Genomic DNA, 25,623 nt, shown 5'->3' with positions numbered 1-25,623 from the left:
GAATAGCTTCTTCATGTATTCTCTATCATAATTCTGATTTTTTTTTGTGTGTGTGTTATTATTGAAAAAGAACTTTCCTCACTATGGAGCACTAACAACTATATGTAAAACAAAATATCAAGAGTTAAAACTAGTTTTCAAACTACTGTTTTTATACAACTTCTACCCAACTTAGCATGCTGCAGAAATCATGGCAACCACTCCGTGTATATTGCTTTTAACATTTCATTGGGAAAATATTTTGTTGCCAATAGAGCAGTAATGAAGAAGCTGACAAATTTCTAGTGCTGCTTTTCCATTTTAAGAAGTATAAGACTGTAGGATTAGATCATAGGGAAAATACCCCATTATTACATACTACCATGTTTATTAGTGTTCCTAATACACATTCTGTGCAGGACTGTCTTCAATTTAATATTCAAGAAACTGTTAAGATCATCTCATCAGATCTCTTCTATAAACTAGGCTGTATAATTTCAGTTATTCCTGCATCAAGCCAAGTAGCATGTTTGTGACTGTCACATCTCTTCTCTCTGGAGAGAGTGTAATTTTCTTTCTTTGCCATTAATATCCTGATTAATATATCTTATTCTTCGCTCAAGTTTGGTTTTCATTGTGACATATCATTTTGCTTCAGTAAGTAAATACATAAAACATATACCCAAAGTCAGGTTTGAAAGCCATGTAACCACTGACCTATTACAAACAATGGGTCTTCTATAGCGGATAGCTTTGCCAGGATTAGTGTGTTTCGATGAGATAATCAACTATGCATTTTGTGACCAGCTCACTCACATCCTGGCAAAATGATCTTGCTGGGAGGCAGACTGCATGCTTCACTACCAGGAAATGGACAATGACAGATAGTCTGCATTTCCATTTACACGTATCCTTAATTGTTGCCACTGAAAAAGACGTGCCAGATACTGACACAACAGATCATTCAAAATAAGTTATGTATTCATGTTAAGCGTTATTTATCTAGACTGCAAAGGAAAACAAATATTGCTCTCTCTCTCCCCCCACCCCCCCTCCTAATTAGCCAATTGTTTCAAATGCTTTTTGTTAGGGTTTCAGCAATTTATGTTCTTTAAGCTTGTCATAAAGATAACGCTTATTATGAACTATGCTAAGAATACAGTCCTAATTCAGATTCCTTTCTTTTCTGGCTACACCATAATGAAGATGTTTGCAGGATTCATTTATTTGATTCTGTCCAGGGAACCTCATGAAATGTATTTAGAAATAAACACAATAAAACACCCATGCTCAAAACATCACTAGCAATTTTTTCTGTGCGTGTGACATCCTAATAACAGTGATATGGAGTCCTGTTAAAATTTGGTAAAAGAAAAAAAAAGCTGCCTTAGCAGACAGGAAATTAAAAAAAAGAATAGTCCAGCTAATACCATTTTAAAAAGCTGAAATGTCTGATTTGGGATGTCACTGAGACAGCTTTTAAAAGTAAAAAACAAAACAACCAAACTAACAGAAAAACAACACCTAAATTCCTAAAGATGGAAATAAAAGTAACTTCTTAAAAACAACTGCATAATGAAAGATTGAAATTTCTATTAGAGACCTTCTGAATATAATTAATTCCTAATAATTTATTTTAATAAAAAGAATTCTGATCTTTCACTTTCTAAGCCAGACCATTCATCCTGACCACTTGACAAAGCAAGCAAGGACTTCCTGAAAGAGGCAGAGGAGCTGGTCTGAGTCCCCACATACCAACACTCATCCCTTGCTCTACCCCCTTCAAATTTCTTGGTGACCACAGTTTCACCAAAACCAGGAATTAACAGATTTGCTGACGATACCAAATCAGTGAAGTCTCACCACTGGTGTATATGGAATATAACACTGAAATATGACATAGAGAAAAGACCTGCTCTATTTCAATCAGCCAGTTAAAAAATAAATTCTCATTGCTTATAATAGTTTAATCTAGTTTCATTACCTGCTTGCCACATTTATACATATATTATTTCATACTATATTTCCAGAGTAAAATCGCCTTTCCTGACAATCAGTGAAACAGCCTATTTCTACAATTTCTTACAGCCCAGCAGGCAGACCTACCTCTACAGCCTTGTTAATTATGAATCCTTTCTGCGATGCTAATAGATTATTCCAGTTTGAATAAGCATCCAAAATTATTTAGTAACACCTTGTTTAATATGACAGTTTTGTGATTTTACATACTAAATAATTAATTTGCTTAAAAACATGTAAACAATAGAAGAGCCTTCACTTCGGGTAGAATCTCTTCCCAGCATAAGCAATTCTGCAGGTGAGGCATTAATTTCTTTGTGGGTTTTCTAGACAAATTAGGCAGCATCAGCTTAACTGTGTCCACCAGGTCAGTATATACAGGTACTATCTGGATCTGATAACAGATGGCAATACAAATGAATTTTGCATATATACAATACAAACACAGAGTCAGTGTCAGATTAAAGCAGGTTCCATGCTTGAATAGTAAATTTGTTTTAAAATTTAGAAATTGGGAACAGAGCACAAATTCATTTGGGCTAGTTTTTATTCCCATTTTGCTTTGAGTGCAAAATCCTTATTCTTTCACCACAGTAAGTGGCCTGACTTCAGAAATCCAAAGTACCTACTCATTCTTCAACCTTTTCAAAGCCAGATTTCTTATGCAAGGATTCAGAAGTCTCACTTCCCACACATACATTCTTGTTAACACCTCAGCCAACTCCGAGAACAACAGCTTCCCTAATGGACCACTGCACCAGCTAGTCCAGTTTTGGTTTTATTGGCATGATGCTGACTCATCCATTCCAAATTACCTGGTATACTTTGCAAGCATCTGTGGTGCATTATATGGCAGAATAGTAGGTTTGTAACTACAAATAACATTGTTAGTAAAACGAGTAATATAACAGCTTTAACATACATGGCTGAGATTAGAAACTGTTCTCACTCACATACATAAATTTTGCTCTCCTGTCATTTAACAATCCCATTTCAATGATAGATGTGGGAATTAAACCCTTTTGAAAATGAAGCCCTTAACTCTTGCCTCAGTTTACCCGGTTGTATTAAAAACACATCTATATTTTATCACAAAATACTACAAGAGTGCCTTGAAGAACTCCCCATTTCTTTTTTGTTGTTCTCTTCTAGTACCATGGAAAAAGCCTTTCTAGGGCATTTAAGTGTACTCTAGGAACAAATAAAGGACTTCCTAAATTGGTCTAGACAAAGATATTGCTTCCAGCTTACTGATCCTTTTCAAGTGGCCTCAAATTCGTGTGCCATTTCAGGAGTAACCTAGGGAAGAAATGGGCAGCCGATCAAACCATACCCTAGGCACACCTATTTCACTCAACGAGTCAATTCCAGGTGGTCCTTACACTGTTGAGATAAAGCATCTTTAGACCACTAAGGATAGGCCAATTCATTTTTACTCATTAATACAACGAGGTATTTCCCAGCGTCACAAACACTGTCAAATAAGTTAATGACCCTGAAACCCTATGGGAATTGCCTGTTATCCATTTAATGGTCTGCATAAAGATCATTAAAACATGCTAGTAGAGGATAGAGGTCAATGGACAGGCTTGCATTTACCCACCTTTCTAGAACCATTAAATCAAAAATTTGCTACACTCTTAGACAACTTCACTGTAGAGGAAGAAAATCCTTTTCACTGTATCTGGCTTCCATTGCACCCAAACCAGGAACATAAAGCAGCAACACTTTGAAGTAGGAGTGCTCCTTTCTAGCACAGCCCCTCTTGATCCGCTGAGGTAAATGAGAATGCAGCACACCATCGTCACAAACCCCTTTTTGTAATAGGTTGCCACCGAAGGCCAATTAATGCCACATTATTGCAGGCCCGATATTCCATTTAGCAGTCAGTTGCATAGTGATTACAGTAGAACTATATTAATATAATTACACATTCTATATATAATATGCGTTTTAGAACATATAATAACATAATATTGCAACAAAAGAGTCTGGAGTAGAAGTCCTTAAAGTATGCACAGATTTTTAAAAATTTATTTTCCTAGACTGATTTTCTGACTTCTGTCTACCTCTATTATGTTGAGGTAAAAAGGCAACACTCACCCAGGCAAGGTCATGAGAATCCTTTAAGAGACAATAGTGCCCCACAACCTGAATCACAACCGGTGAACCAGACACAGTCCTCTGTTGCAACCAGACAACTAACTACCCACCGGCTGAAGGGCAGAAAGCACCAGAAGGGTGCAAGGCTCCCGACTCCTCAAACATGAGCATGCCATCTCTGCAACACTCTCGGGCTGACTACATTAGAAACAAGAGAACAACTCCACAAGGAAAAAAAAAAAAAAAAAAGCCAACTCTCATGCAATTCCATACATCATTACCGATGGACTAACCAAGTCATCTAAAAGAAATTCCCCATTCATTTGGCTTTGCGTAAAATATCCAGCCCTTACTGTGCAAGAACAATACAAATGGATAATCAGGGTATTGATTTCGTAATGATTAATGGCTATTGTACAGTATCTCTTTTGCACTCTGCTTTCCTCACACAGCCAAGACTTCAACTAACGTCATGGGGAGTTTCTGGAGTGAGGAATGCTGGACTAGGTAATTGTTTTTGCACTTAAGGGCATCTTGGTCCATTTGTTTTGTTTATAATAAAAGCTCATACTTGTACAGTAATTTAACATTTCAGAATAAACAGAAATTGTGATTCATAATTCTCCATCTCCTTGTCCTCGTTTCTTTAAAAAATTGAGTCACTGTTGTTTAATCCGATAATTATGCAAACACTAAATCTTACACTGGAGGAGAAAATGTTAACACATATTGAAAAACCAAAATGCGTAGAACTATAATCTGTATGATAAAATGCATTACTCTGTTTAAAAGGATTGTTTTACAGAAGCAATTAACAATCAGCAATCATACAGTTCAGACCGGTGTTTTGATGCCATCTGTTGGAGTAAGTCTTCACATTCCCTAGAATGAAGCTATAATTTTCCGTTTATGATTTCATTAGATGCATAGAGTATTACAGCCACAAAAAGAAAGAGGATCTCACTAAACGCTTTCATTTTAAAAAGAGCTGCTCTAAACAGTTCAGTTTGTCACAAGTCTTTTCCTAAAGGGACAGGAAGATAATAAATTTGTGACGATTCTCAGAATCGTGAAACACATTCTAATGTTTAAAGAAATGTTACAGGAGTTTTATTTCCTATCAACAATTTTATGAAAAATTTATTTTTATAAACATGGTACATTATACTACAGTTTTTCCAGTGAAATGAGAAGTACTTCAAAAAATTGTAATGCTTGCTACTTTCTAAAAACTGTGGCCATGTTTTTCTAATGGATCAGTGTTATGGTGAGCTGCTCTCAGAAATACATTTTTCTATTTTATTAATTCATTAAATACTTGATTAAATCTTTGGGGGGATTTTTAATACACTAGGGGGAGCCAGATCACTACAATGAACACAATTAGCTGGAACAAAGTTTAACCCTGTAAAAAAATTTTTTAAAACAGTTTCACAAACCTCTCTAGCTGATAAGTACATATATTTCTGTACAGCAACACAAACTGAAGTTCCACAAAATATTAGGGAAAATTAAACTAAAAGCCACAGAAATAAAATTATTCTTATTATTACTACAGATCCTGCTCCGGTGTATCCAGAAAAAAATAAAACCAGCCTAAAACAGTTCTTATTCACCTGGTACCATGAAGCATACAAATTCACCTCTAATCCTGGCCTTTACAGTACTAATTCCACAATAGCATAAATAATGAATGCATGAAACATTTTACTATTACCTTTCTCTTCAGCATTACTGTTCAGTAATTACGCAGAACATTTTGTTAAGAGTATAAGGAATATATTCTGATTTTACAAATTACATGCTTACAAGTTTTAGTCTTCTAAAAAAAGATCAAGTTGTACCATTTTTCATAATTAAAGACTCTAAATAGTTTATGATACTAAGACAATCTCTTTCCTCATAAGCAAAAAAAAAAAAAAAAAAAAGAAAAAGAAAAGAGCTGGTAACTCATTACTTCAATTGTTGATTTCTTTCAGGTATTACAGTAAAATTTGCCCACTCAGCTGCAGCTTTCAAGATCAGAAACAGGCTAGTACACATATCTGTAAAATCTTCCAAACAAAAAGCAGATGTCAATGGGATCCCTGGAATATGGAAAATCTACCCACAAAGGGTTAAAGGACCCACAAAACCAAGAACTTAATTTCTGATGCTGAATGAGCACACTGCTCTGGTACACTACTAATTTTCTATATGTGAAATTAATTCATTTGTTTAAAAATAGGTTTTAAGTAACAACAAGGATTTTTATTTTTATTTATTAGAGAAATGGTTTATTCACTCCAAGAAGTCCAGTACCATATAAATCTTGTTTGTGATTTCAGTGATATCCATAATATAAAGTCAAAGTTTAGTTTAATTCTAAGCATAGTCTACTTGTAAGCACATCTCTCTATTTCTTAAAAACTAGGACACTGAGAATATGGCACTCATAATTTTAGCTTCTTTCATTTGGATACTAAATTATCTTTAGTTTTTCTCGTCTTTGCTTTACTGTTATAGACATTCAGACTACAGTGCTTTACTGTTATAGACTGACGTCCACTCTGCTTGGCCATCCCAGGAATGCAGCAACAGAACAGCAGCAACAGTGAAAGAGGATTCAAGTAGATGTGTAGCAGATGTTCTTGATTAGAAGCAATGCTTTACCTTGTTGTTTTCCTTATAAAGCTAAATTCAGCTCCTACATGAATAACAACTCAAACAGTGACACTTCAAAAGTGATGAAAACTAGGTTTGAACTACCCAAAACTGCACAGTCCAGAAACAAATCTGACAGAACTGAGAATTATGCTGGGAATATTCAAGAAAGAATACAGCATGGCAAAAAAAAATAATAATTAAATTTCTCAGGACACACACTCTTAAATCAACAAGCCAGAAACTACGACATAAAATTGTGTATTGATAACAAAGAAATAGTCAAATATTATCTAACTGCAATCTGGCAGATCCTGTCTGTTAAGCATCCTTTGCCAACAGTAACTCTTGGCTACCAGCAACCTTCTGCCACGTAGCCAATTGTCTTCTGATCAAGTTCCTATTTGACTTTCAGGGTAGCAGAGGGAGGGTGCACAATTTGCACTTCTATCCCACAGAAACAGTGCTTATTTTGAGAAAATAGTGGTGCATTATCTTAAAATGACCTACTGTATGGGAGTGAACACTTTTGTTCCAGTTCACATAATTCTGTTCTGAATGTTTTGCTTCCCAGATTTTCCTCTGGATTTCTTGGTTAACCATGAGATGAACAGGAACAGATGTTCAATGTGTCCACTGCAAAACACCTTCTCAGAGAAGCTGCCTGCTGTTTGCAACCATACTGTTCTGGAACAGATCTTTACAGGCATGTAATGGTGAATTAAAGCACCAAACCATATGGAGCAATGTTCAAAGTGACATCAATAGTTTTTAAGTTCTTGTAAACAGAAAGATAGTAGATAAAGAAAGACACGGGTAATAAAAATTAATCAAGCACACTATAAAGGATTAGGTAGAAGAGATAACCTACACAATAAACAGCATTTCATTGAAATTCAAAGACAGAATAAGAGTACAATTTAAGGCAACACAACAGTTGCACCAGCTCCTTTTTCCCCAAACTTTGCTTGTGAATTAAAGAAAGCAGACATGCTCTGTCATTACAGTCTGCATACAGAAACATTTAAGCCCATAAAGAAATCTTTTGCCTGTAATAACAAGAGGAAATTAAAAAGGAAAGAAAAAAAAAAAAAGACAATTTAAAGCTTGAGCTACCTCTAGGTTTCACATGTAGACCATAACAAATACATTTATGATGTGCAAGTAGCAGGGCACATAATTGCTCCCACACACCAGAAAAAAAGTGCATGAACTACTGCCACAACAGGCATGATATATAGTATCTATACTATATATCTCTATATAGTATGTTGTAAGTAAAGGTACGTTATCTTCAAATGCAATGTTTGATAAGCAAAAATCCAGAGCTTTATTTGAAGTACCATCCAATAGGAATCAAAGGCATTGCACGAGGATGCAGCACTTGCTCTTCCTGTTCCTTTCATCCTGGACAGCTCCTAAACCGGGGCAAAAGCAGGACAGCAAATGTGCTTGTCAGGAGGAGATTCTGACCATTCTTACTAACTGAAGCAAGAGTAAGAAGGCAAAAAAGATTTAACTTTGTTTTGAAAGTAAGGATAAAGTGTTTAGAAAATTTCATAAAAGTTACACTATCTCACTACAACATCCTGAAGCTTCATCAACATGATGAGTCACATTACCTTTTCCTAAACATGTAACAACTCATGACTAATTAACAGTTGGCTTAATTCAACTACCATGATGATAAATGATTTCTTTCCATTGATCAAAGCATGTGGTGGGTCAGGTTCAGTTGATGACCAAGTATATCTTACAACCTAAGTTGTAGACATCTACAAAAACTCCAGCTGCGAAGTATGACATAAGTGATAGACAAGGCATGCTAGTTTTAGTCATAAGCAGAAATCCCAATCCTACTGAGAAAATATTTTCATCTCCAAATATTCACTTCAACAGTTTGTAGTCCCATGACTTTTGCCAGAATTTCAAATCATTCAAATCATGGAGCAGGGAGAAAACAATGAGGTTTTATTTCTTACATGAACTTAGGGTTGTGCTATAGCATAAAGTTCCAAACCCACTACAGAATTCATTCCCAAGTACCAAACCACAGAATGGTTTGTGTCGGAAGGCACCTTAAAGATCACCTAATTCCATCCCTCCATCATGGGCAGGGAAAACTTCCACCAGATCATGTACTGTCAGGCAGAGTTAGCTCAACATTATGTGCTTAAGTGAACACATTTCCAAGTAGATACAAATTTATTTAAGAGAACTCTTCTATTCACAATATGTGAAAAACTTTAAAAGAATAGAGAGGGCAATTTTTACTTGGAAAACTTTTTTAAAAAATGGCTATGCAAGTTAGAAGACTAAGTTCTATGAATTTGGATAATAGTGGGATTCCAACACCACGTAGCTTTCAGAAAACATCATCTATCACTAGTCACCTTACATATCATTTTACACCTACATCAGACAAAGTTAAAATAAATTTGATGGTCTCAGTCTAGTCCCTATCAGACATTTATCAACAAAAGCAAACTGCTTTACAACTGCATAGTAATGAACACCTCTGTCCAGGAAGGACTTCAAACAAGAACAATACAGACCAATGCCAGAAGTCAGGTTTTCTACTTTAAATGAGGCTCCCACAAGTGTATTAAGGACAGCGTTTGGCAGCCAAACACTAATAAGAAAATTTATTTCATAAACCTAGTTTTAGTAGGTTCAATATCTCTGTCCTATTAGTGCAGAGGTCATCTAAAACTATTTTAGAAGACAAATACTTATGGTCTACTGAAAATACGGGAATTTTAATGGGACCTTCTCTAGACAAAAGGGAAACCAAATTCCTTGTTCAAGAACTGTTAAGATTATAACCGTGCTCTTAAAAAATACACCCATTCAAATAATAATGAAAATACCACTGAGGTGAAACTCTAATCAAAGACGCGAATATGAGTGACCAGCTCCAGATAAAGAAAACAACAGGTTGGACACCATAACCATCCCTGTGTGCTCTTAGTTTATTAAGAAGCAAGTCACACATGGACTTAAAAAATATATATATTTTAAGTAACAGAAAACGCTTTTACCAAGCAATCTCAGCTCAGCATTTAAAGTGTTTTTAAATTCTGCTCGTTGACAAGCTGTCTCATCACCTGCACTAGGAACAGAAGAACACTATTTACCTTCTATTGACAGAAACAACTACTGATCTAACTTCTTTTCCTCCATCCCTTTAAAAAGACATTCTTTCTTTTAAAACTTTTTGGATAACAAGCACTCCCATTTAACATCTAAAACAAAGCAGTATGTGAATAAGTGTAAAGCATTTCATACTCTAACAAGGAATAATGCAGAGATCACAAAAAATTTAGGTGTTCAGGCTACAAGGGACAAGCTCTTCTCCCAGTTACATAAAACATTTGCTTACAATGGTGTTTATTTAAAGGAACCAGACTCATGCCTGGTCTAAGTTATGGCAGAACTTGGTACCAAAATTTTATCTTTGCTTTTGGGAGCACTAGCAAGTCTTAATACACTTTCCAGTTAGACTTGCAGCTTAAACATCATCTATCTCCCTCTCACAAGGCTTTCAGAAAAAAAAATAATAATGCAGCCCTAATAGGAGTCTCACTTCACACATCAGTTAAAAACCTCAACTGTGCCATTTCTCAAGCTTTTATTTTTGATAAGAACATTAATAAATTTAATATATATTTCTGAAATTTGCCTAATGTTAAGGAAGCTAAATAATGAACCAATGTTGCCCCTTCCTCTACTGCACATGAAATTCATGCTGTAAGAGAGTACAACTACTCCAACATATCAACATTTAATTCACTCTTTAAAACATGAATATTTAAATAGAAGACACTTTTCCCCATGCAGAAGCCTAAATAGAAGCTCTTATCTGAAATAGTAAAAGCTGTTATTTTTTTTTTTTTTCAAGAGGTTTCAGACTGTATAGAGATAGTTACATACACAGGCATCTCAAATGAGAGGGCACCATACATACATGTAATTGGTTGCTTTTTCTTTTCCTCGGCAGTCTGTACAAAACGTGAAAATGTGCCTGCTTCTTACTAGCCATTAAAAGGCAGTGGTTGCACCATACTGTGATTTGGGGAGCTGAAGAAAATAGCCAGAACTGACTGATATCTGATAAACAGTAACAGGAGTCAGTTTATTGCACCAATCGTTAAATAATGGTGCTGATTATAAGGCTGCTAACTGCAGATGCTGTAATTGTCTGTCATAAATCTTAGTCATTTGTGACAGGAGCACAATGAAAGAGAGCATCTGCTTGAGGGCAAATGACTTCTGATAAATATCAGCTCTGCTAAAATGTACTTGGATGTGTCTCAATATTTTGGAGAGCCATTCATGTTGCTTCCACAAATGTGAAGTTATTATTGGTTTGTATTGATTTTGCCACCTTGTTTTTTTTTTTTTCCTTTTTAAAGAGACAGAGTCAGAGAGTGACTCAAGGTTGAGTTGAATTGAATCTCAGCTTTTTATCTGATCTACTCATTCCTCTCAAATGCATGTTTGAGTTGAAAAAAAATAATTGCACTTTTTCAGAAGATTGCTGTGCAGAAACACAGCCTGGAAAATTCAATATGTAGTTCAGATTTTTTTTTCCCCTCTTAAAGCAATTCCTAACTGAAGGAAAAAAAACAAAACAAAACAAAAAAAAAAAAAACCAAAAAACACACACACCCAAAAAAAACAAAAAACATTTTTTAAGGGTGTTTTTTAACATAATGTTTTTAAAGGATTTAAAGTATTTGAAGCAAGAGTCAATCCAATATTAAGCTATTTCTGGAGGATAGCAATATGCACATCTTAAAATCTATCAAGTAACTTTATTTTCAAAATAATTAACAACAGTTTCATTTTCGGTCCAAGTTATAATATGATGAAGAATGCTAAGTCCTGCCACCCTGGTCTTTACTGAACAGTGATTTAGTTCTTGATTTTATAAATGGTAATCATTCAGCAGTCTCATTGCAGTATAATTTCACCACTGTTGAAAGCTGCACGTGCACATAATGATACTTACATATGTATTTCTTAGGTGATATTCCTTATACATGATCAGGACTACACTTAAAACACTTAAATGTGGTACAATTTCGAGTTGAATTTTAAATTTGGAATTTTACTGATACCCAAGTATTCTATTTTAAACAATAAATTTCTTTCTCTTCCAGGAATTCCTTGCTTAATTCAATTAACATTACTTAAACTTTGTGACAAATGAACCTGTGGTTCTACTGGAGCACTTCCTTCACCGCACAATGACACCGCCAAAATAGATTAATCTCACACATTGAAGGGGTGAAGTCTGGTGGAGTAAATAGATCACAGCTACATGATGGACTTACCCACACCATTTGTGAGTCAGGGCATCACCATAAGGCTGCATAGCACTGAAAATGGTAAGTTTACTGAAAAATACAATTTCTAGTTTTTAAAACAGGGGGGTTAGACAAATATAACAGAACCATTTCAGATCACCCAGTTTACATCATCAGTGAGGTTTAAGCCTAAATGTTTACAGCACAACTACCCTACCTCTTGATCTAATAAAGTGGCAGCAGTAGTCTCACCATCCATCTTTCAGGTGGGCCCGCAAGTATAAATGCTTTAAAGAATATGAATGGCAGAAGACCCCACACTTCATTACAGAATCCAGAGCATACATGAGGTACTGTAGACACCTCAGCCCCAGACCACCACAACCCAAAGCAGGGATGCGCTCTTTTATGATTACCTCTCTTGGTTCTGATTAAGCTCTGCCCCTTCAAGCTTCTGTGTTTTTCTTATTTCAACTAATTGCATCACTCCTCATTACTCCATAATCTCCTAAGATAAGGAGACATTAAACATTTTAGGACAATAGGCTATTTATGTACACAATATTGGAGCAAATCTTGATAACCAAAGGACAGCAGAGGAGGTTCTGATTAGCATCTACAGAATATCCATTGCAAACAGCATCCCCAGGATCTCAAATGAAAGCATACAAGAATTATAAGTTTTACTTACAGCATCACAATCTATTACTAATTACTCATTTAATCACTATGGTTTTGTGGCAAAAGCTTCTAGCAGAGTTCAGTTTTCCATGCCCAGAACCACCAGAATTGCTTCTTTCCCTTTCTGGCTGCTTGCACCCATGTTCACCCTGACATGGTGCACAAAAGCAAACTGAGGTCATTGCCCAGCTGACTTTGTGTGTGTGTGTGTGGGGGGGAAAGCCAACCAACAAACCAAAAAAAAACGAACAACAACAAAAAAAAAAGCTCCAGTTTTGACATAGATCTTAGAATCCCAGCACAAGCTGCAATTATCAAACTCCAACAAGTACCTGAGTACAGGGAAAAAGAAAAACACAACTGGGAAAAAAGAACAGGGAAACGCCTAGGTACACGCCAGAGATTAGAAGAGCTATTAGAAGAGTTATACATTTTTTTTTCCTCATATTGTACAGCACTGGGTCCTCTGAAAGGCAACAATACCAATCAATCATTAAATCAGTTTAGTGGTAGCTCTATCTAGAGCTACTAGAACTAGAAAGCAAATACAAGCATAACATGAAGTAACCCAGTTGGAACACATAAGTAATGTATGAAGGATAGTAGAGGATTTAGCTGGATCTTTTTCCCCCATGTATTTCCACATTCATGACATTGTAAGGATAGCAATTTCCTCCCAAGCTGTAGAAATCCTGGAGAAAGAAAGAGCGAAAAGTATTTTCTTGAGCTGTTATTAGGACTCCGAACCACTGTTAGTCAGAAATACTTAAATCTTGTGCTATTTCCCTCATGGAGAGGTGATGCTCTGTTGTATGGTTTACACCTGCAGCGCGGTTAAACAAAGTGGGAGATTATGATCTACTATTCTTGATTTCCATAGCTAAGACCAAGTGGCTGTGTCCAGATAAAAATCCAGATGTAAGACAGTTTAAAAAACGTAATGACAGGCACATAAATGTATGAGACCTATTAAGGAAGGATCAGTATGCTTTTTGTAAAAGGAAGCAACATTTCTACAATGTGTTGTTCTTTTTCAAAGAAGTCAACAATTATATGTACAAGTAGGTTCTAAGTATCTTCAAATTCAAAGAGACTTTTGGCAAAGTCCAGTGTGAAAGTCTGTTAAAGAAGCTAAGTCACCAAGAGATAAGAGGGAAGGTGTGTAATAAATAAAAGAAACAAAAATAAAATAGAGAATGAGAAATAAGTGAACAATTTTCATCTCAGTGTGAGATCAGAAGCAGCAGCACATGAAGATCTCTGATGAGGCCAACATTACTTGCAAAATATTCAAAAAAATATTAGATTGCTTGGTGGAAAAAAAAAATCACCCAATTCACAGAAGAATGTTACAGTGCTGAAGTGAACAAGCAATGAAATAGCAAGTGAAATTCATTCTGGATAAGAGTTAAGAAATACTTGTGAGGAAAGAGCATTCTCACAACACAGCAAGCTTTTCATGAAGTGCTAGAAAACAAATTGGGAAATGATATGGTGTTTTAAAGCTAAATGCAGTTTTGCCCTTTTTCTTCCAAAAGGACATATAATAGGAATAGTAAATGTACAGAGAAGGCAACAAACTCTGTGAAAATATGCAATAGAGTCTAGAGGTTAAAAAGCTACAAACTTGAAGATATGTTTTACGGAATATATGATACAATAGCATAAAAATCCACTGAAGGTTATGCAAAAAAAACAAAACACAAACATTACTGTCTCAGACTGGTGATGCAAACTGCTGAAGGCTGGGGAAGTAGTCTGAAGAGTACTATGGAATGAGCGCCTTGTTCTTGCATCCTCTCTTGGGCATCCGCTGCTGGTTACTGTCAGAAGATACCGAGCCATCAAAGGGACTTCGGTTCTTAATGAACTTAATGAAATGGATTTTACTTTTAACAATTTTTTTACTTAATGAAATGGCCAAAAGGAATCCCTCCTTCACATTAAGTTTGCATGTGAACACAAAAGAAAATGTTAAAATTTTAACAAGAAAAATGGTTTAATTAGTAGCTTACTATATTTTGTTTGTAAGTGACATTTCCATTCCGTAATTCATGTTCAGTCTCCCAAGATACATTAGACACCAATGTACCTTAGGAAAATATACAGACAGGAAAAAGTTTTGTCCTGTTTCTTCCTCTCTGCTGTGGAACTCCTTCATTGAGCTGCTGTATTTCCATCGCTGTTCTGACCTCCTGCTATACACAGCTTTAGCTTCCGGCTCCCAATTCCCCCCAGAAGTAATTTGTAAATGGAAGCTACAATGAATATTGGATAGGCAACTGGAAAGTGCATTCAGTTAAGCCCAATGAGGAAACATGATCTAGCCTTTCAGTCTAAAACAAAACGAAACAAAAAAAAACACATAGAGAAACAAACACCCAACTGGTTTTCAAATTTGAATGTACAGGGATTAGTCCACATTCAATGTCTACTTGTAAACACTTAAAAAGTCACATGTTGTGCCTTTTATATGCACAACATTTATTAGACTTGTTGAAAGACTGAACAAACTTGTCATTGTTATTGGTTCAAAATCTCTTCCAACCTGCTAGAAAGAAGTTGTCAAGTCTCAAAATTATGAGCTTTTTTTAAAAAAACAAAACACCACCACAAAAAAAATAAAATGAAAAAAACTGGCTTTCTTTGTCATTTTCTGTATAGAAAAAAAAAAAAAAAGAGTACAGCAAATCACTTTAAAATACAGTACTAATAGTACTACATTAGGTCCTTTAGCACTCACTTTACCTCTGCAACCAGGAAAGCTGCTCAGGAAGCAGCCCAGCAAAGCTCTGTAGAAGGATGCCCACACTCCCCCTGATGCCATCAGCTATGTGGGCACAGGGCCCTTTCCCACGCCTTCTGAAATACAGCACGTCCATCAGCAACGGGAGGGGTGTTTATTCAGACGGAAACCTAACCTTGCCAGAAGAACTTCACAGCACAGGTTTTGTCCAAATCATCTTGATAAAACCACTACAAATGTCAGTGTGATATTCTAGTCCTGTACAAGTTAGTCTTGTGGCAAAAGCACTAATTTAAAGTATTAGCTTACTTCAGCTAAACAACAATACAATCTCTAACCTCTTAATCAGTTCCACTGAAAATCTGCCATTATTTTTGAGAAAGGAAAGCAACATTTGGGTTTTCCATAGTTTCCAAAAACTGCTTTGAAAGTGTCCACAAAGCCCATAAGGAATTAATGATTCTGCCACTGTTGAACTAGAAGCTCTCATTTTTATATTTTTTTCTCCTGAATATTTCATTATTAGTTTAGTTCAAGTCTGTAGTAGGTCTTCCAGAGGTTTTACGTACGGTACATGACTTGAGCTGTTGAATGTACACCACAGCATTTTGAGGCAGGCCTACACACAACAGGACTTACTGCCATTTCTTTAAAAGAAAAGACAACAATGCTTTGCTTCAAGTTGAGAAGTATTTGGAGTAGGTAGGAAACAATATTTATTACTTTAGGAGCAACCCAAACGAAGTTTTTATTTCTGCAAACAGAAACTTACTTGTCTTCATGAAGATTGCACAACATTACCTCAAGTAACTTCTACCAGGTGACGACACCAAATTAACACAATTTTTAAAAACAACCTTACATACAAACTGACATGCTAAAGACATAGCATGGCTTAATTCCTTTCCTTTTTTTTTTTTTTTTTAAATAAACAATTATTAAGCTCAAATTACAACTCATCTTCTTAAATGTTTCCATTTTCTAATCAGCTCAAAACTAAGACTTTGTAGTTCCTTTAGGATGAGCTTTAAATGACAACTGTGCAACAGCCACTTCAAGGCAGACACATCACTGCCAAAGGAATGCCAGCAGATCAGCAGGGTGTGCCTTGCGTATCCATGAGGCCGCATGGGCATTCATGCCTTGAGAGCAGGAAGCCTATCCTAGGGGTACTCAACGGGTTAAAAACACTGCAATATGCATTAAGCACGTTTCAAGTCAGCAGGGTGCCAGTCTAAGATGTCCTCAAAGCCTAATTTGATAGATATTATGCCATATGCTGCTGCAAGTAGTTAGTAATAAAGAAAGTAAAAATTTTATGGATGAGCAAAATAGGAGCTCTTATGGATGGAGTGTTTTTAAATCAGGTGTATAATTTACCTACAGTCAGACCACATGTAGAGTGCATTACTCAATTGAACTTACAAGCAGATAGGAAGGCAGTTTCTTTTAATAAGCACTTCTTCAACTTATTGGCTCTACAATTACTTGCACCAATTACCAGCAGCTGCTGCCTGTTTGGTGTTTTATCTTAGACAAGGAGTTACATTAGTTTCTAATCAACAAACCATTCAAGGACTCTTTAAAAATATTTAAGCTTAATTTCCCTATTTATTTGAAATTAACTGAAATACTGAATATTTTCATTGTAGTACTTCACTTTTTCTTAGGTTCTACTCCAAACATAGATTTATTGTTGTAATATTAATCTTTATAAATTCTATATAGCCAAGAATACACATCATATAGTAGACATATAAATGCCTTCAGTACATGCACCATCAGTATTGACCTTATTAACCACATAACAATCAACTCTATATTCACAGTCATATTGCTTTTATAAAACATTAAGCTTGCCATGCAAAGTATTATGCTCCAAGACCTTTACATCTTGTTCAAGTCTTTCAACCTCATTATTTACCTGTGTGACTCACACAATAGGGCACTGGCTAATGTACCAAGATAACAATTACCAAAGAAAGCATTTTACATACTTTAAGAAAATGAAAATATTATTAAATAAAAAGTCCGCCTTTCCCATCTCTAGATTTTCAAAGTTTTACTTTTAGCACTTACCAAACAACAAACATTTTCCCATAACATGAAAACTGGTATTTCCCCTGTGGGTTTTCTTCCAAATATCTCAATAACAAAAAGGATGAAACAAATCATTCATATGTGTAAGGAGCAGAAATAGTTGAAAAACTAAAGTGTACCACAATAACAGATGTACTATTTGTAAATACAAGTAACAATTAATAAAAAAGAAGCGTATCTGCTAAACTTCCAACCAAGGCCTTGACTAAATTTCTGAACTGCCATCTCTGCTGCTACACCGGAGGATTCTACCCGTGCATATGGCAACAAACCCTGCAGTTTTCCTGGCGGTCATACCTACTCTGGCCTACTCTCCCTTATCCCTAAAAGAAAAAAATATATGAATGAATAAAAATGTAAATAATATATATAAATACAAATAAATAAAAATATAAATAAAAAATGCTACGGAGAAGTAAGCTTAGGAAGAGCTGGAGCAATTTAATAGGCTGCAGGGCACAGCCCTTATTCAGGAACAGGGGTTGTTGTTCTGGAAACAGCCTTCAGCGTGGCAAATTCTTAGGAGAAGTACCATGTTTGCTACAAGAAACAAAGTCAGATAAAGAGGTCTTGCACATTTAAGTTCTTATACCAATCATCACACCTTTAGAGTTCCTCTTCTGTGTATGGGGGCATCGTATTATATGGAAAAACATGGTAAGAAGCTTAAAATTGGCATATATACTGTTGGAATAGGCAGTGTTCAATATTCACTTTATAGCGTATGTCAATCAATAGAGGATAGTTAGCAAAAAAAATACTTCTCTCCAAAAAGAGAACTATTGTGGGAATTTTAGAGCATAATTTTCAGACCCGACAGTCAAGTAAAATGACAATGTAATTTAACAGATAATTGCTTATGTACAGTCTGTACTGTGTTAGTTGGTTAAACCCCCCTATACAGAAACCTTGCGGTGCTAGCCACCTTCAGTATGTATCATGATTCCAGTCCTAAAACACAGGGAAGAGGAGGTGTTAAATCAGTGATACCTCTCAAATTCATTGGCACAAAGTGATATAAGCCCAAATTTGGTAAAAATATTGCAGTCTGTTGTCCACTGTCTGTTTATTACAGACATACATTGAAGTTGCTTGTGGGAAACAAAGAAAAAGCTATTATTCTTAGTTTTCTGAAATTGTGTCATAACATGGAAATCCTACAGCTTCTATACAATAATTAAATACAACTAGGGCAAATTATTTCATATTATCTGTTAAAAGAAAAATCAAGACAGCTAAAAAAAAAAAAAACAAAAAAAAACCAAAATTGCTTATAAGAGGCTTCAGGATCAAAGTCTAACATGTATATTATTAGTAATAATTAGGATATTATAAATGATTTCAGAACCCAATACCAGAGGTGCCTCCTAATATACCACAGAAACATGAACTTCCAACAGAAAGCACAGAATAACTTAAGTTCCAAGAAAACTTTGGAAGTCATCTGATCCAATCCTTATACTTCCCAAAGCAAGGCCAACTTCAGAGTTAGCCTTGAATCAAATCATGCTAGAACAGCAACAGAAAATGGGAAAATTATTCTACAAATGAATAAAGTTGTTCAGAAACTTTGTAGTGAGCATCATTTGAAAAACAAGTTACAGATAAACTGCCCCTTACATGTATCACAAGTTATTACTTGTATATCCTTCTTTTTCCTCCAAAAACGTGCTAAAGCTAAGTTGCATGGGAGGGCATAATTTTCTGGGATTTTACTTAACATGAAAAAACAATCAGGCCTTGCTCAACAACAATGGGGGGTAGAAGGAGGAGGAAATTGCCATTTTCCTCAGAAGTGGAAGCTCCTGGCCTCTACCTACCACAGGTTTACAATTTAGTTTATCACACTACCAGTGTGTTAAAGCTGCCCAAGCCCATTGAATAATCTTTTGTTATTAAAGTTAAGAAATAAATTCATATTTTTATTGCAGCTTCCTTTAACTCATACAATTCACTTACAAATTATCCACCCTCTTCTTTGAATATGATCTCTATGACAGCTGGGAAAATCTAACCCTCTCAGGACTCAATCAGATATTCACATCAATTTGTTTAATTAACACCATGCTTAATATCTCTCTTAATTATGACTGTAAACATTTTCCTAAAAGGAATCAAACTCAGTAACTTATAAAAACAACAACAAGAACAAAAAAAATGACATCATTTAAAAATCACAAACAAATCTTCAAGAAAATTAATTCAAAACCTCTTTGGCGTTTTGAATAGAGGAAAAAAGCAAAAAAATCCATAACACTGGAGTGCTTGAGTTACCTGTTCACATCCCTTCAAGGTATGAGTAGCACACCAGCTTATCATATGCTAATTTTCCTAAGTCTGTTTCTTCTTTTTTTAATTAAAGTACAAGGGACTGCATGGTATTCTTGGACAAATACACACGGTATTTATCGACAGAAAGGTGGTCCAATATACATCTACTATACATAATACATGTATAAACATTAGTAAATATATTATATATAGTGACCTTAGTTTTATTAGGGTCTCACAATTTATAATTCCACCTGGTCTTCCATTAATATCAAGAAGAATGGCATTATTTAAGCACATATTCATTACTATCCTGTAGAATAAAATGTCAAAAAGACACCAGGATTATAACTGGTGATTTCCCTAGCTGATATATTAATGGACTCAGCAAACTGTTGGAAGATCTTTCTCTGGACTAAAACTAAAATATATAAATATTATACACAATTCTCTAAATACATCTAATCATCATTGTAGTGTACACTTACCACATCCCAAATTTTAGACATGTCTAATTACAAACATTACTTTTAGAGATTTGCTTTAGATTATGCAAACAAAAAGAAATATGAAAATATGAGGTCACTAATCTGTCACAGCTCGATAGCAGTACCTGGACAATGGTGTGCTTCCTACTGAATCAAAAAAGTTTTTATGTAACTATGTACAGTGCAAATACTTAAAGGCATAATACTTAAAGGCATAAAACTAACTATATTGAGATATGACTTCCTACAGAAAATGTTGAGCTGAAAGGAACTTGTAGCTAAAGCAACACTATTAAGCTTAAGTAACTGCATCATGCCCAAGACAAATACCAGTTTGACAATAAAAGCATTAGACCTTGCTTTTTAGCATGCACAGCTGTACATTTCACTAATCAAGGACCTCTTCATTTTGCAGATTCTGCCTGCCATACTTGCAGTGACCTCTAAGAGGGTCAGTAGTGGGAACAACCAAAAAAGTAGTAATAGGAACTATTTCCTAGCTTCTTTAAAGTCTCCCCCCCCCCCCCCCCCCCCCCCCCCGAGGAATATCAAAGGCATATTGACAATGTCAAAATTATAATTAATTTTAGTTATCTCAATCAAGACAGAAAATTCTAGTTGACTGAAGAACCAACTGCCAGCTACAGTAGACTTAAATAACCTCCCTCCTGACAATTTAACATGTCTTTACTGCTCATCTGAGAAGTCTGATATCTTCTAAGACAAGTAGCATCCAGTTCAGCTTCTTATTCATAAGCCTTATGACACTGGTTCCCTAGAGAACCACAGCTCCTCAGGCAGCAGAACTCAAACTAATAAAATTACCCACAATACCAAAATAAACTTTGCTATAAAACCAAAACCCATCCTTCTACTTAGCATGATTAATACTAGTGTTGAGACCACACAAGAAAAAACAAACCCATCACAATAGCAGTTTTAGAATTCTCTCACACTTCGAGCCTTAGGACCTGTAAGGACCTTTGGACTTAGGACCCGTAAGATGAAGTCTAATGAATCTCGATAAATAACCATGCTCCAAAAGAAAACAAATAAAAGGATGGATGGAAAGGGAGTACCAAGTAGAGAAAAACTATTTTTGTCCCTTTCATACAAACTCATTAAAAAGTACACATTTTTGGTCCCTCAAAAAAAGAAATAAAAAAATAAAAAAATAATAAAAAAAAAACAGCAAGAATAAAAATACACATTATTTTAAAAAGATGTTTGTACAAAACAGCAGAAGTGGAATGGTCATTTCTTATATGGCAAGAAGTTTTTTTCTTTTGTTTCAGAATGGCAGATGTATATTTGCAGTTCAGGCAAGCATACCTAGGATGGCTTTGATCGGTAAAGGTGAGCACCATGGGGTTCACTGCAGAACAGTCATGAGAAATGGCTACTCTCCAGTTATTCCTAGCAGCTACACAGCCAATATTTAACTGCAGCTAAGCATTATATTGTAGAGCATGAGAAGGAAACAAAATTACTATTTTAAGTTCCTAGGAAATAGATTCTGGTTCGACAAAAATAGCTAAAATTTACAGGCTTGGGCATTTGGTTAAATCCGAGGTGGTACTTCTTACTTTTTTATTTTTAAATAACAAACTTATTTTTAAACACACATCTGTGATTCTTCTCATTGCCTGATATAGTAATATCTATTATAGACAAGTTTGATAAGGTTATCTCATCTAAGACAGATTTTACCCTTTAAAATGTGAGCTCTTTAATATGATGGAAAATTTTCTTTTAAAAAGTGGAATTAATGTGCACTGCATATAATGTGTTGTAAAACAGGCAGCGCATCATTATCACCTCCTACTCAGAGCCATTTTAACTATAATCTCAGTATTTGGGTAGCTCAGTTAATTAACAACCTACTATTACTGTAAAGATGAGATTGTCATGTTATTTCAAGTGTTTTTTTAACAGGCTTTGAACACTAACTACTAAATTTGTTAACAGTTTGCACTATTTTAAGAAGAAAAATTATATAATTTTTCAAGAGTCTAGAAACCAAAAAGATGTGTAATTTGATTAAAAATTACATTTGCATTTAAAGGCTTCCCCCCCTTTTTTAAATAAACTAATTGGCCCATCTCTATGGATTAATTGATTCAGAAGTTAGAACAGGAGCACGTCTGATGTTTCCTCTCCTTACCATCTCAAGCTGTGGCCTCACTTCAACTAAAACTGAAAGTGGAAAAGCCATAGTAGAAAATGATCATTTATCAGTGCACACATACACTGAACCACAAAGCCAGGGACAGTCAAGCAACAAGGTTCTAAATCCTTTTTTGATCGGTCATAAAGTAAAAATTACAAGGAAGCACAAGTCAAGTCAGCTACAACTAAAACTTTTTTCATAACTATGTTGTCAAATGGTGCCATAAATTTTTCACTGCACAACGATTCCAGTGTTTCAGATAAGAGAAACAGGTATGGTCTCACAAGCTGGTCAAAACCAGTCACTGGATTTTAATTTCTTGGTATTCAGACAGCACACTGGGTTTCATACGTCTGCATTGTCTTATGGTCAGTGCCTACTACATAGCCCCTATATCTTGTGAAATGCTTACTTCCAACACAAGCTTAGCAACAGTATATACCTACTCATCTTTTCTAGTTGTGGTCATAGCTGGTTTACCAATGCAAAACCTCTCTAAATACAGAACTCAACCTAATTAGGGAAGGTGCAGGGTAAGCGTTCACCATCATTTGTTTCTAGTCCCCGCAGATATTACTTTGAATATAGGTGTAAAAGTCAATAGAGGTAGAAATTCCTGGTTCCTCATTAGAAAAAAAATAAAATAAAATCTTACGGCTCAGACATTTGAACAGACACAGAATCCCTGAATCAACAAATGTGTTTTCTCTAGTGAAGTATACTCACCTTTTCCCTCTAGCAACAAAATATAAAATCCACCCATCCCTACTAGTTTCATAATATCTAAAGAAATTAAGTCCCACTTTCAACCTGCAAAATCCCTTGAATTAAATACTTGAACTACCAGCACATATAATCTGTTTTATCAGGTTTATCAAAGAGAAAAGGACGCATTTAAAAGTATGAGAAGTACATTCCCCTGAATGCTTACCTTAAAAAGTAGTATACAGAATTGATTTAAAACATCTTGCCACGTGTGCCTTCTTTTACCCTGTTTAAAGCTCATCTAAATAGTCTGAAGTAGAAATAAGACCCAGAAGTTAAAGAAAACTGATAACCAAGTATGCAAGGGAAAGCCTTTGCTCATGAAAAACAAATCATGCTCTAGTTAACATATTTTTAAAGTTAAGCTAGGATTTTCCCCCAGTGAGGTGCAACAAGAGCTGTCACAAACTGAGAACATTAACAAAGCACTGTTTTACGCTAAGAAGGTGGTTATTTAACCTTCATAAACATTCACATAGGGTATCCTAGGAAAGGATGGGAAAGAGATTTGGAAGGTAGGTAACAAACAGGTCAAGAATGGAAAGCAGTTCATCAGACAACCTAGAATTCTGATGGTATTGGTAAGAACCGATAAAAGAATTACATACACTTTTGAGGACCAAATGTTACGAAGACAAGTGTTTTGCAATCAGAGCTTTGAAAAAAATCACAGAATAGAAATGAAAAAATAGAACAGAAAATGAAACCATATTGTCTGCTAAATCATAGACATACAAAAACCACACAATTCAAGCTGACATTAGACATCGTGCTTGGGAACACATTTTAGTGGGTGTTATTGGTGGTAGGTGGATGGTTGGACCAGATGATCTTAGAGGTCTTTTCCAATCTTAATAATGCTATGACTTAAAAAAATAAACAAAATCTAAGTCCAATAAAAATCTCACAAATATCGAGAGCCATTCTGTTAAATAATTTCTATCACCTTCATAAGATCTGCTTAGTGGACCTACCGTAGATATTCTGTGCAACTAGATATGCAGCATTTGGTCGGCAATCCTTGCTTTAAAATATTTACGTCAGATTTTCTCAGGAGTAGGGCTAGAAAAGGAGCTTAGAAGAAAGCAAGATGGCACAAAACTTCACTTGAGTTGCACTCTATACGCATAATGGGGCCAACTGGATATAAAATAGCAGACCAATAGGATGAATTCTTAAGTGTTACACCCAATGCTTTTTCTGGCAGTATGATAGCGTATCTGATAAAAGCCCATACGTGATTGACTTATTGATGAAATGTAAAAGAACTGACAATCCTGAGAACTCTGTTCTAAATTAAAATCCAAAAGCAGTTTAATTTGGAGCTAAGCATGAAAGACCTATTCATTTATCATTTTATTTCATGAAAGGGGATAGAAGTGAAAAGCCTAATTAACTTCTCTTAAATAAAATAAAAGAGTACACTAGTATTTATTTACTGCACAGACTGCTTTGTATTGCAGGATAATTGTGTGATTATCATCTCCACTCAAGGGAAAAAATGCATTTATTTGTTACTACTGCATCGGAGCATTATTATGTACCATTCAGCACTAGCAGATTTTCATCCAACCTGCAATGCATTCAGACAGTTGTTCATTTTATAAAATCATATTTTAAATATCATGCATTGATATCTCAGGCCACTGCCTACAGTTTGTACAATTACTTACTCCTGTTTGACTACAGCAGCTTCCTGAAAGGCTACGTGTAGGCACCCAAAGATGTAATTCTACAGCTAACTGCCAGGGACTTCAGTTACAAGCCAGACTACGGAAGTCACAGTGATCACATTTAGGGACTCCTTTTTTTTCCTTCACCATCAGCCTTTCAGTATCTATGCTGATTAACCAGAGCTAGTATCTTATTTTCCCTGTTGTCTCTGTTTGAAATATCATGAATTCTAGATTTCTCAGGCCCATAATGTTTCCAGAACTGTTTCAGTGTTGACTGTGAAGTATCAGAAGATGTCAACATTTTTCATGGTTAGAATTGTGCAGAACTCCAGAATACAGCAAAACCAGCAGCAGTTCACTTCTATCTACCTCTTTATTCCATACCTACAAACAGTGACTTTGTGGACATAACAGCATGTGTTCTTAAGACAAAATAAACTGCAAAAAGCACAATAGAAAGCTCTCTAAAGATTTTGTTGGTGGAGTCATTATTCATAACATCCCATCACCAAATCTGCAGAGCAGAATAGTGCCAAGCTTATTAGGTCATACACAAGTTTACTGAGTAATAAAACTTGCTACAATAAAAGTGAATACTGCTCATCTGTAGAATCCAAAGAACTGTGCCTTTTTAGCTGCAAGTTCAACTATTTAAGTGCACTTATTCCGA

At 35.4% G+C, this 25,623-nt stretch overlaps 1 protein-coding gene across 6 annotated transcripts in view; it reads right to left on the bottom strand.

Annotated features, from left to right (window-relative positions):
• LOC110353632 (SRY-box transcription factor 2) overlaps positions 1 to 25,623 on the bottom strand; it is a 269,422-nt gene that overhangs the window by 196,299 nt on the left and 47,500 nt on the right. Inside the window, exon 1 of one of the 6 annotated variants that reach the window (XR_005267929.2) lies at positions 4,102 to 4,271. The exons of the other annotated variants lie outside the window; for them this stretch is intronic. The gene's annotated coding sequence lies outside the window, so the exon portion shown is untranslated. Of the gene's footprint in view, positions 1 to 4,101; positions 4,272 to 25,623 lie in introns of those variants that run through there. 6 annotated transcript variants of the gene reach the window in all.

The sequence above is a fragment of the Anas platyrhynchos genome, chromosome 9 (assembly GCF_047663525.1).
Source record: "Anas platyrhynchos isolate ZD024472 breed Pekin duck chromosome 9, IASCAAS_PekinDuck_T2T, whole genome shotgun sequence".
Classification (NCBI taxonomy): domain Eukaryota; kingdom Metazoa; phylum Chordata; class Aves; order Anseriformes; family Anatidae; genus Anas; species Anas platyrhynchos.
Note: the sequence above shows the minus strand (reverse complement) of the source record. Positions and strands in the feature narration are given on the sequence as shown.